The sequence below is a fragment of the Oncorhynchus kisutch genome, linkage group LG26 (assembly GCF_002021735.2).
Source record: "Oncorhynchus kisutch isolate 150728-3 linkage group LG26, Okis_V2, whole genome shotgun sequence".
NCBI lineage: Eukaryota > Metazoa > Chordata > Actinopteri > Salmoniformes > Salmonidae > Oncorhynchus > Oncorhynchus kisutch.
The window spans coordinates 8234193-8246749 of NC_034199.2; positions in this window are offsets into that span (position 1 = coordinate 8234193).

The window sequence follows — 12557 nt, forward strand, 5'->3', positions numbered from 1 at the left end:
TTGAAAGCCATATATCTTTTCAATTCTTCCCATACTCTTCAACCAAAATATAATCATAACTTCTACTATATAAGTGACATGGGGGTCAAGCAAGTGGTACTGCTAAGTAACTAAAGAAATTGACATTTGATAGGATCTTTATGTGTACTTCAATATAGCATGGACCTTCGTGGACTGAAGGACTGAGGTCAGGTGGAGTGGTGTCAATATCTGTCAGTAAATTGCTAGTGCAATTTCAATTTCTTTGTTTCGTAGTGATGACTGGAATGAGGTAAAGACCCCTATACTAGGAAATGAAAGGAGGTATATACAATAGAGGCTCAGTTGGTAAAGTAGCAACGGTCATCAAAATTGTGAAAAGGTTTAAAAAACAAATCTCTAATAAATGCAACAGACAATATATTATGTTTTTCAGTTATTGACTGAATTATAGCTCATGCAATTGTTTACTGGCACGGATAAATAATGAATGGAGTTCGTTTTTTCTTAGAACGCACTTATATATACACTGACTGTACAAAACATTAGGCAAAACTTCCTAATATTGAGTTTCCCTAATATTGAGTTGCACACTCTTTTGCACACTCTTTTGCCCATGACAACTCCAATGCTTCCCACAGTTGTGTCAAGTTGGCTGGATGTTCTTTGGTGGTGGACCATTCTTAATACACACGGGACACTGTTGAGCATGAAAAACCCAGCAGCGTTGCAATTCTTGACACACTCAAACCGGTGCGCCTGGCACCTACTACCATACTCCGTTCAAAAGGCATTTACATGTTTTGTCTTGCCCATCCACCCTCTGAATGGTACACATACGCAATCCATGTCTCAAGGTTTAAAAATCCTTCTTTAATCTGTCTCCTCTCCATCTACACTGATTAAGTGGATTTAATAGGTGACTTCAATAAAGGATCATATCTTTCACCTGGATTCACCTGGTCAGTCTGTTATGGAAAGGGAAGGTGTTTGGTTTGCTCAGTGTACATTCCCTAATGCTATCAGGTATTTTATATTTTGTTTTCAAATGAAGAAAATTGTATATGGCTCATTTATATAAATACACTGGGTGTATTTGCATATATGAAGACAATAACATAAAGGGGTGGGCAAAAACGTCTTCTGTCTAGGACTAACTGCACTCACCTCAACTATCTAGACTGCCTCATTACTTACTGTTGTTGTGTGTCAATAGCAGGAAAACCCTCTAATTAAAAATCAACAAGCTTGGCTTTAGATTACACATACTTATCTATACATACATCACATTGCTTGCGAGATCAGACAATATCACTATAATGCAAGTTCATTTTTGGAAGTTGATTTCATTTCAGCACATCTAATACACTGTATATGCAAAAGTATGTAGAAACCGCTTCAAATGAGTGGATTTCAGCCACAGCCGTTGCTGACAGGTGTACAAAATCGAGCACAGCCATGCAATCTCCATAGACAAGTGTCGTGTCATTAAGTGATATGGCATGCTATTCTGTAAAATAATATATCCGTAATTAATATCACCTGATTGAGCTAATCATGTAAATGTAATTAACTAGAGAGTCGGGCACCACAAAATAATATTTATAGAGCTGTTTTCTTCTGAATAAACTCTTAAAGACCTAGTAATATTTTACATCCATAGCAGTCAATATCAATCGTCACCTCAATTCAGTCTCATCTGAAAGTTGTAAATTATTTTATCTACACGAAACCTGGCTAACAAATTGAATCAGCGACACAAAATTGGGTTTAATTATTTATTTACTAAATACCTAACTAATCACAAAGAATTACACATACACATAATTAAATCATAACTTGATTACAAATTACGTCATAAAGGGAAACGTCCATAGCGGGTGGAACAGATATGACAGCTTGTTACACAAAGGAAAAGGGGCTGGGTTGAGTGAAAGAGCGGGAGACTGAGGAACAAAGAAGAAGCTGTGCTATCGTAAATACAGTATCTTATGCATTCTAAATTACCGCCCATTTGGAAAAGGAAAATGCAATAAATATTTACTCTGAGCTGCACTTCAGTAGGTTGGTGGTAGATGGAAGACTGTGTTGCCAAACCGAGTCCAAAGCTCACGCTGATGTTGGCTTCGTTCTGTAGTTATTATCTGAACCATTCTGACATAGGACCGTCATCCTCACATCATCGGAACAGGAAGTAATGTTGTCGTCAACGGCTTATATAGGAAGGGAGAGGGGGGCGTGTTTGAAAAGTTTTATGTCCCTTCACAGAGCGGGCCACTGATTGAGCAGCCCTATCTTATGAAAATCCAAATCTCTCATTTTAGAAGCTAAAATCATATTTCATCCCATCACAAATAATTTCATATTCAAACATTTAAATTGAACAACAATTCCATGTGAATCTGATAACTCTGATGTGTAGACTTTCCACTGTAGAGTTTGTCATCTTATCATTGATGAGAATGTCTCAGATGACAACCGAAGTGACATCATATTCATTAAGTACCACCGCATATGTTCAATTGTTCGGATTACCAGAATATAGTTAATTTCCCCCACCTACTGTTGTTCCCAGAATCTCTATGTTAACTAAGGGTTGTGCAAATGTAATCTCAGTAGGGTAGAGAGAGGAAAAAGGGGGGAAGAGGTATTTATGACTGTCATAAACCTACCCCCCAGGCCAATGTCATGACACAAGCTTTGGCAGTAGAATGGTCTTCCTGAAGAGCTGAAGAGCTCAGTGACTTTCAAAGTGGCACCATCATAGGTTCATAGTCAGTTTGTCAAATTGCCCCAGTCAATGGTAAGTGATGTTATTGTGAAGTGGAAACTACTAGGAGCAACAACGGCTCAGCCTCGAAGTGGTAGGCCACACAAGCTCACAGAATGGGACCGCCGAGTGCTGAAGTGCGTAAAAATTGTCTGTCGGAGGTTGCAACGCTCACTACCATGTTCGAAACTGCCTCTGGAAGCAACACCAGCACAATAACTGTTTGTCTGGAGCTTCATGAAATGGGTTTCGATGGCCGAGCAGGCCCACACAAACTTAAGATCACCATGAGCAATCCCAAGCGTTGGCAGGAGTGGTGAATCACGCTTCACCATCTGACAGTCTGACGGACGAATCTGGGTTTGGCAAATGCCAGGACAACGCTACCTGTCCCAATGCATAGTGCCAACTGTAAAGTTTGGTGGAGGAGGAATAATGTTCCAGGGCTGTTTTTCATGGTTCGGGTTAGGACCCTTAATTTTCCTTCACTGGAACTTTAACATTACAGCATACAATGACATTTTAGACAATTCTGTCCTTCCAACTTTGCGGCAACAGTTTGTGGGGAGACCCTTTCCTGTTTCAGCATGACAATGCCCCCGTGCACAAAGCGAGGTCCATACAGAAATGGTTTGCTGAGATTGTTGTGGAAGAACTTGACTGGCCTGAACAAAGCCCTGACCTCAACTCCATCGAACACCTTTGGGATGAATTGGAATACCGACTACATGCCAGGCCTAATTGCCCAACATCAGTGCCCAACCTCACTAATGCTCTTGTGGCTGAATGGAAGCAAGTCCCTGCAGCAAATGTTTCAACATCTAGTGGAATGCCTTCCCAGAATAGTGGAGGATGTAATAGCGGCAAAGGGGGGTACCAACTGCACATTAATGCCCATGATTTAGGAATGAGATGTTTGTCGACAGGTGTCCACTTACTTTTCGTCATGTAGTGTATGATAACATTTCAACTGTTGCAAGTTATAACTTCTTTCAATTCCACAAAAAAACATAAAGACAATGTATCCCTTTGAGCCCATTTCAGGCATAACCGAGGTGTGTTTGAAAGAACTTTCCATGGTAACGTTAACGGGAAAAAACGTCAGGCACAAGCAAGAGAGTGAAAGAGAGTGTTGCAGGTTAAAGCAATAAATCCAGGGAGAAGTGAAAAGTGGATTTTTTTCACCACTCAAAAACAGGAAATTAATGACTGAAAAAGACAGATCCTTAGGTTGGAGGGGCATGCATGTTGCTAGGTAAAGCATGGCACTTTGAACATTGGTTTGTAGTTTCGCTTCCTACTAGGGCCACCCATACCAAAATGTATGCATGATCTACTGAAAATTGCTTTGGATAAAGCGCCTGCTAAATGGCATATATTATGAAAGTTGAATAGGTATCTAGGAATCAAAAGCACAGTAGATCATAGAGGTCTGGAAATAACTATATTCTTCAAAAGAGAAAATAGATACATATCTTTATTTCACACTCTTAAACAGTAAAGACAGCATACAGTGGGGCAAAAAAGTATTTAGTCAGCTACCAATTGTGCAAGTTCTCGCAATTAAAAAGATGAGAGAGGCCTGAAATTTTCATCATAGGTACACTTCAACTGACAGACAAAATGAGAAAAAAAATCTAGAAAATCACATTGTAGGATTTTTTATGAATTTATTTGCAAATTATGGTGGAAAATAAGTATTTGGTCAATAACAAAAGTTTATCTCAATACCCTTTGTTGGCAAAGACAGAGGTCAAATGTCTTCACAAGATTTTCACACACTGTTGCTGGTATTTTGGCCCATTCCTCCATGCAGATCTCCTCTAGAGCAGTGATGTTTTGGGGCTGTTGCTGGGCAACACGGACTTTCAACTCCTTCCAAAGATTTTCTATGGGGTTGAGGGGGAGACTGGCTAGGCCACTCCAGGACCTTGAAATGCTTCTTACGAAGCCACTCCTTCGTTGCCCGGGCGGTGTGTTTGGGATCATTGTCATGCTGAAAGACCCAGCCATGTTTCATCTTCTATGCCCTTGCTGTTGGAAGGAGGTTTTCACTCAAAATCTCACGATACATGGCCCCATTCATTCTTTCCTTTACACGGATCAGTCGTCCTGGTCCCTTTGCAGAAAAACAGCCCCAAAGCATGAGGTTTCCACCCCCATATGCTTCACAGTAGGTATGGTGTTCTTTGGATGCAACTCAGCATTTTTGTCCTCCAAAAAGTTATATTTTGGTTTCATCTGACCATATGACATTCTCCCAATCTTCTTCTGGATCATCCAAATGCTCTCTAGCAAACTTCAGACGGGCCTGGACAGGCTTAAGCAGGGGACACGTCTGGCACTGCAGGATTGGAGTCTCTGGCGGCGTAGTGTGTTACTGATGGTAGGCTTTGTTACTTTGGTTCCAGCTCTCTTCAGGTCATTCACTAGGTCCCCCCGTGTGGTTCTGGGATTGTTGCTCACCGTTCTTGTGATCATTTTGACCCCACGGGGTGAGATCAGGTGTGGAGCCCCAAATTGAGGGAGATTATCAGTGGTCTTGTATGTCTTCCATTTCCAAATAATTACCCCCACAGTTGATTTCTTCAAACCAAGCTGCTTACCTATTGCAGATTCAGTCTTCCCAGCCTGGTGCAGGTCGACAATTTTGTGTCTGGTGTCCTTTGACAGCTCTTTGGTCTTGGCCATAGTGGAGTTTGGAGTGTGACTGTTTGAGGTTGTGGACAGGTGTCTTTTATACTGATAACAAGTTCAAACAGGTGCCATTAATACAGGTAACGAGTGGAGGACAGAGGAGCCTCTTAAAGAAGTTGTTACAGGTCTGTGAGAGCCAGAAATCTTGCTTGTTTGTAGGTGACCAAATACATATTTTCCACCATAATTTGCAAATAAATTCATGAATAAATCCTAAAATGTGATTTTCTGGATTTTTTTTCTCATTTTGTTTGTCATAGTTGAAGTGTACCTATGATGAAAATTACAGGCCTCTCTCATCTTTTTAAGTGGGAGAACTTGCACAATTGGTGGCTGACTAAATACTTTTTTGCCCCACTGTACCTCCCATACAAAGAGCTAATCCAAACAAGTTTAATCTCTTATAATTTTAAAATGTTTATTTTGGGGATTTGTGTATATTGTTCGGTATTACTGCACTGTTGGAGCGAGAAGCATAAGCATTTCGCTGTACCTGCGCTAACATCAGCAAAATATGTGTACGTGACCAATACAATTGTATTTATTCTCGTTTCACCATGGTACTGAAACGCTAGCATGCTACAGTATGCTTTTGATATTGGGAGCACACTGGTAGACCTTAATAACAAATCAAATCAAATGTATTTATATAGCCCTTCGTACATCAGCTGATATCTCGAAGTGCTGTACAGAAACCCAGCCTAAAACCCCAAACAGCAAGCAATGCAGTTGTTGAAGCACATTGGCTAGGAAAAACTCCCTAGAAAGGCCAAAACCTTGGAAGAAACCTTTATAGGAACCAGGCTATGAGGGGTGGCCAGTCCTCTTCTGGCTGTGCCGGGTGGAGATTATAACAGAACATGGCCAAGATGTTCAAATGTTCATAAATTACCAGCATGGTCAAATAATAGGTCTGGGACAGGTAGCACATCCGGTGAACAGGTCAGGATTCCATAGCCGCAGGCAGAACAGTTGAAACTGGAGCAGCAGCACGGCCAGGTGGACTGGGGACAGCAAGGAGTCATCATGCCGGGTAGTCCTGAGGCATGGTCCTACTGCTCAGGTCCTCCGAGAGAGAAAAAGAAAGAGAGAGAAAGAGAGAATTAGAGAGAGCATACTTAAATTCACACAGGACACCGGATAAGACAGGAGAAGTACTCCAGATATAACAAACTGACACTAGCCCCCCGACACATAAACTACTGCAGCATAAATACTGGAGGCTGAGACAGGAGGGGTCAGGAGACACTGTGGCCCCATCCGATGATACCCCCAGACAGGGCCAAACAGGAAGGATATAACCCCACCCACTTTGCCAAAGCACAGCAAGGGCTGTTTGTTGCTCCAGAGCCTTTCCGTTCACCTTCACACTCCTGGGCCAGACTACACTCAATCATATGACCCACTGAAGAGATGAGTCTTCAGTTAAGACTTAGAGGTTGAGACCGAGTTTGCGTCTCTCACATGGGTAGGCAGACCATTCCATAAAACTTGAGCTCTATAGGAGAAAGCCCTGCCTCCAGCTGTTTGCTTAGAAATTCTAAGGACAATTAGGAGGCCTGCGTCTTGTGACCGTAGCGTACGTGTAGGTATGTACGGCAGGACCAAATCAGAGAGATAGGTAGGAGCAAGCCCATGTAATGCTTTGTAGGTTAGCAGTAAAACCTTGAAATCAGCCCTTGACAGGAAGCCAGTGTAGGGAGGCTAGCACTGGAGTAATATGATCAAATTTTGGGTTCTAGTCAGGATTCTAGCAGCCGTATTTAGCACTAACTGAAGTTTATTTTGTGCTTTATCCAGGTAGCCGGAAAGTAGAGCATTGCAGTAGTCTAACCTAGAAGTAACAAAATGGATGGATTAATTTTTCTGCATCAGTTTTGGACAGAAAGTTTCAGATTTTTGCAATGTTACGTAGATGGAAAAAAAGCTGTCCTTGAAACAGTTTTGATATGTTTGTCAAAAGAGAGATCAGGGTCCAGAGTAACGCCGAGGTCCTTCACAGTTTTATTTGAGACGTCTGTACAACCATTAAGAGTAATTGTCAGATTCAACAGAAGATCTCTTTGTTTCTTGGGACCTAGAACAAGCATCTCTGTTTTGTCCGAGTTTAAGTAGAAAGTAGAAATAACACCCTAAGTGTTCCTAGATACACTGTTGTTTGATCATAGCAATTAAGAAAAATTACACATCACTGTACAGGAAAAATCCATCTTCAATCTCATCTCGGTCTATCATCACCCATCATAGAGCGCAGCAACATTGTCCGACCCCTCTCTCCTCCATCATCTCACTGTATCTCACCACTTCTCACTGGTGGCTCCTCAGACAAGCAGGTTTGTTTCCAGGAGCAACATGTGCTACAAAACAGAGTTATGGTCATGCTATAGTCGTCCTCAGACGCAGGAGGAGCTTCAGGGATTTCCTCTAGGAAGCATTCCCTGACAAAGGTCATGACAGAGTTCAGCATGTACTGTCGACTCTTCACAGAGTCAATGTTGTGGCCTTCGTCTGGGAAGATCTTGGGAATAGATAAATAATTGTTCATTATGGTTATATTGAATTCTATAGCAGAGCAGCTTTACTAGGGTGTTAGGTGACGCGATAAACAATGGACACGATGCGAGAATATACATTTTCAAATGCATTAAACTTCAATAATGTGGTCATCAAAATACATAAATCCTTTGAAAACATGTGGCAGTTATGATATTTATGTGATATGAGCCCAAATGTAAAGCAAATCTGTGGGATAGCTCTTTTTGTGAAACCTGCAAAATCGGTGCGTTTATATTGGCTCTTTACTATAGGTATTCCTTAACCTACCAGAGTAAGATCGATGTGAGATTGTATTGCCAAGAAGTATGGGAAAGTCCTGAGAGTGTTTCATGATCATCTGACATCTCTTGAATAAAATATTAGGTAAAACGTTATTCCTTCGCTTCCATCATTCGGATGTTTTCAGAGACACAAACAAAACCTAACAGTTTACAAAGTAGAGCTTTGTAGCTACGTTTTGATGTATAGGTTGTCAGGGATTGGTCCAAATTCACATTTCACCACCCCCATTTCCATGACGAGTGCTAGCTTGATAGCTGTGTGCGAGTGCCTGATGCCGTTCACTGAGACAACGAGCTTGGTGAGAGGCAGCCCTGCGCGGGCTGTATTGTGCACCAGCTGCAAATTTTGTGATTGATGTTTTTATTCTTTCAAGTATATACTAATAGAATTCAGTGGCTAAAACCCTACAATTGATTTAAAAAAACATAGCTAAATACCAGTGAATTGAAAATGTGTCCCATCTTTCTGTGCAGCTGACTAGCGGGAGGCTCACACCTTCTCTACTGTGCCTAGGCAAATTATTTGCTGCAGTTTATCCTCCCATCACCAGAGTAACTCATCAACACCAAAAGTAACATTACAATGTAACCCAACTCAAGTGTAAACCTACTTTAGAAGTAAGCTATGTTATTAGATTGGTAGCCTTCTGTGTTACAGTTCAGATTTCGTGAGAAGTGTGCATCTGTGTTAGGTTAGGTTGTGTGTGTCTGTGCTAGGCTGGGTTTGTCGGTGCTAGGCTGGGTTTGTCGGTGCTAGGCTGGGTGTGTCGGTGCTAGGTGGGGTGTGTTGGTGCTAGGCTGGGTGTGTTAGGCTGGGTGTGTGTGTGTTACCTATGTGTGATGTGATGGGGTTACTGAGAAGTGTGTCTGTTAGGCTGGGTGTATCTGTGTTAGGTTGTGTGTGTCTGTGTTAGGCTGGGTGTGTCTGTGTCTGTGTTAGCTATGTGTGATGTGGTGGGGGTACTGACAAGTGTGTCTGTGTTAGGCTGTGTGTGTTGGTGGGGGTGTGTGTGAGAGTGTGTGTATTAGGTATCACATTTTCATAAAGGTGTATTCTAATTTCATAAATTGTTTCAAATTGTTACAAACTCTCAGTTTTGCATAAAGCATGAAGATTTGTTAATAATATGACCCCCTACCTTTTATTATTGGGAATAAATTACTGTAATTAGATATTCCTAATTACTTGCATATTAAGTGCCCAATTTTCAAAATATAGCATTTCAATGTAACAATTTTGTATTTTATTTGAATTGTCTCTGTGTTCTACATCAACCCTGAAAATGTCAAAACAATATGACCACCCTAACTTGAGATATTGGACAGAACGTGTTGAATTGACTAGGGATTAACATTGACCTGTTCGCGAGCGACCCTTTTGACCTTTTCCGATAACTCGACAATACGATATCTCAGCAATGGTAAGTCCTATCCTCATTAAATAAAGTGTTGTGTTCATGAGAAGCTTCTCATGAACACAAAGTATAACACCAGAACCAACGTTTAATGTTGTCCCCTAACACCCTAGTGGACACCTACACCACCCGATGTCACAGGAAGGCCATAAAGATCATCAAGGACAACAACCACCCGAGCCACTGCCTGTTCACCCCGCTATCATCCAGAAGGCGAGGTCAGTACAGGTGCATCAAAGCTGGGACCGAGAGACTGAAAAACAGCTTCTATCTCAAGGCCATCAGACTGTTAAACAGCCACCACTAACATTGAGTGGCTGCTGCCAACACACTGACTCAACTCCAGCCACCTTAATAATGGGAATTGATGGGAATTGATGTAAAATATATCACTAGCCACTTTAAACAATGCTACTTAATATATAATGTTTACATACCCCACATTATTTATCTCATATGTATACATATATACTGTACTCTATATCATCTACTGCATCTTTATGTAATACATGTATCACTAGCCACATTAAACTATGCCACTTTGTTTACATTCTCATCTCATATGTATATACTGTACTCGATACCATCTACTGCATCTTGCCTATGCCGCTCTGTACCATCACTCATTCATATATCTTTATGTACATATTCTTTATCCCTTTACACTTGTGTGTATAAGGTAGTAGTTTAGGAATTGTTAGCTAGATTACGCGTTGGTTATTACTGCATTGTCGGAACTAGAAGCACAACCATTTCGCTACACTCGCATTAACATCTGCTAACCATGTGTATGTGACAAATAAAATGTGATTTGATTTGATTTAGTGTTGTCCCCCCACCCTACATCTCATATTATTACGACTTAGATGAAAATACTTCTATTTGACCTCTTCCCATTATCACTCCACTATTACTTTATTGAATTCTCCCTCTCCCAGTTACTTTTGAAAGGTAGGCCTTTTTTATATATCAGACAGATTTTCCTCAAGTCAGGTTTGGCACAACACAGCAGGTAATCATTTTCAAACTTGAAATGATAAATGATTCAACACCAAGGGAGGAGGCCAGCTTGAATTATAAATGTATCACTAAGGTCTCCTTTCAAAATTACACTTGGTATATGAACGGAGAACGTAACTGGTCACCTGCAGAGTGTAGTTTACATTTGATATTGACAGCAGTTTCACCAGCTCTGCAGAATGCTGAAAATGGCTGAAAGAGAAATAGTAAGTGAATTGTTGGTGTCCTTGCTCGACAAGCAATTTCATCCAACATTAGTATTGTAGGCAATTTTGCACAATGGAATTGTAACGTGTGCTGCTCAGTTCGATTTTGTTAGTGTCTGACATTCATACCGTACACATTTCATAGACAATAGTCTGACACATCTATCTTTGAATCACCACTTAGCCTAACAATCAGTTCTACTGAACACACTACTACAGTAAGCCCATTGTTTGTCCTACAAACTGTCTGACAGATTAAACACTCATTAGATGACTGATTGTTTCCCATCTTTTTTATTAATCTTACAAAGAGCTCCACCTTGAAGTCCAACAATGGCTTGCAACCACTGTCCAGAATAGCTACTAGAAGAACTAGAACTCACCATCTACTGTTCCATGGATGATGAGAAACTTCAGATGACTTGTGCATGTGATGTTAGTCAACAGTCTGGAGAGCTGTTAGAGACACAATGCCATTTCTATATAACTGAGAGAAACTGAAAGCATAAATAACAACTATATTGAACAAAAATAAATGCAACACAAGAATTTAAAAGATTTTACTGAGTTACAGTTCATATGGTCACAGATACTGTACCTTAAAAATAAAGGTAGGAAAGTGGATCATAAACCAAAAATCAGTATCTGGTGTGACCACCGTTTGCCTCATGCAGTGCAACACATCTCCTTCGCATAGAGTTGATCGGGCTGTTGATTGAGGCCTGTGGAATGTTGTCCACTCCTCTTCAAGGGCTGTGCGAAGTTGCTGGATATTTGCGGGAATTGGAACAAGCTGTCGTACACGTCGATCCAGAGGATCCCAAACATGCTCAATGGTTGAAATGTTTGCGTATGTAGGCCATGGAAGAACTGGAAAATATATAGCTTCCAGGAATTGTGTACAGATCCTTGCAACATGGGGCTGTGCATTATCATGCTGAAACATAAGGGGATGCTGGCAGATGAATTGCACAGCAATGGGCATCAGTATCTCGTCATGGTATCTCTGTAAATTCCAATTGCCATCGATAAAATGCAAATGTGTTCCTTATCCAAAGCTTGTGTGACAAAACTGCACATTTTAGAGTGGCCTTTTATTGTCCCCAGCACAAGGTGCACATGTGTAATGATCATGCTGTTTAATCCGTTTATTGATATGTCACACCTGTCAGGTGGACGGATTGTCTTGGCAAAGGCGAAATGCTCACTAACAGGGATCTAAACAAGAATTTTGTGCACATGGAAATATGCATTTTGTGCATATGGAACATTTCTGGGATCTTTTATTTCAGCTCATGAAACATGGGACCAACACTTTACATGTTATGTTTATATTTTTGTTCACTGCTGTTTTCTCAAAGATTTCACAGAGAAATGCATTCAAGCACAGATTGCTGTACTTTAACAGGGGTCTTGCCATGAGAGAAAAATCTATATATAGGAGGCTATTGCACTGTAACAGGTGTTTATTGGATCAGTTGCTATGCCAATATTAAATTTAGAATTTAAGCGCTTCCACCTTCCCCACCTCTCAATATTCTTCATAAAGACCATGGAAAGTCAATCATACTTGGTATTTATGCTCATCCTTGACTGGGAATTCAAAGTATGGCTCAGTGAAGGCCTAACCTGT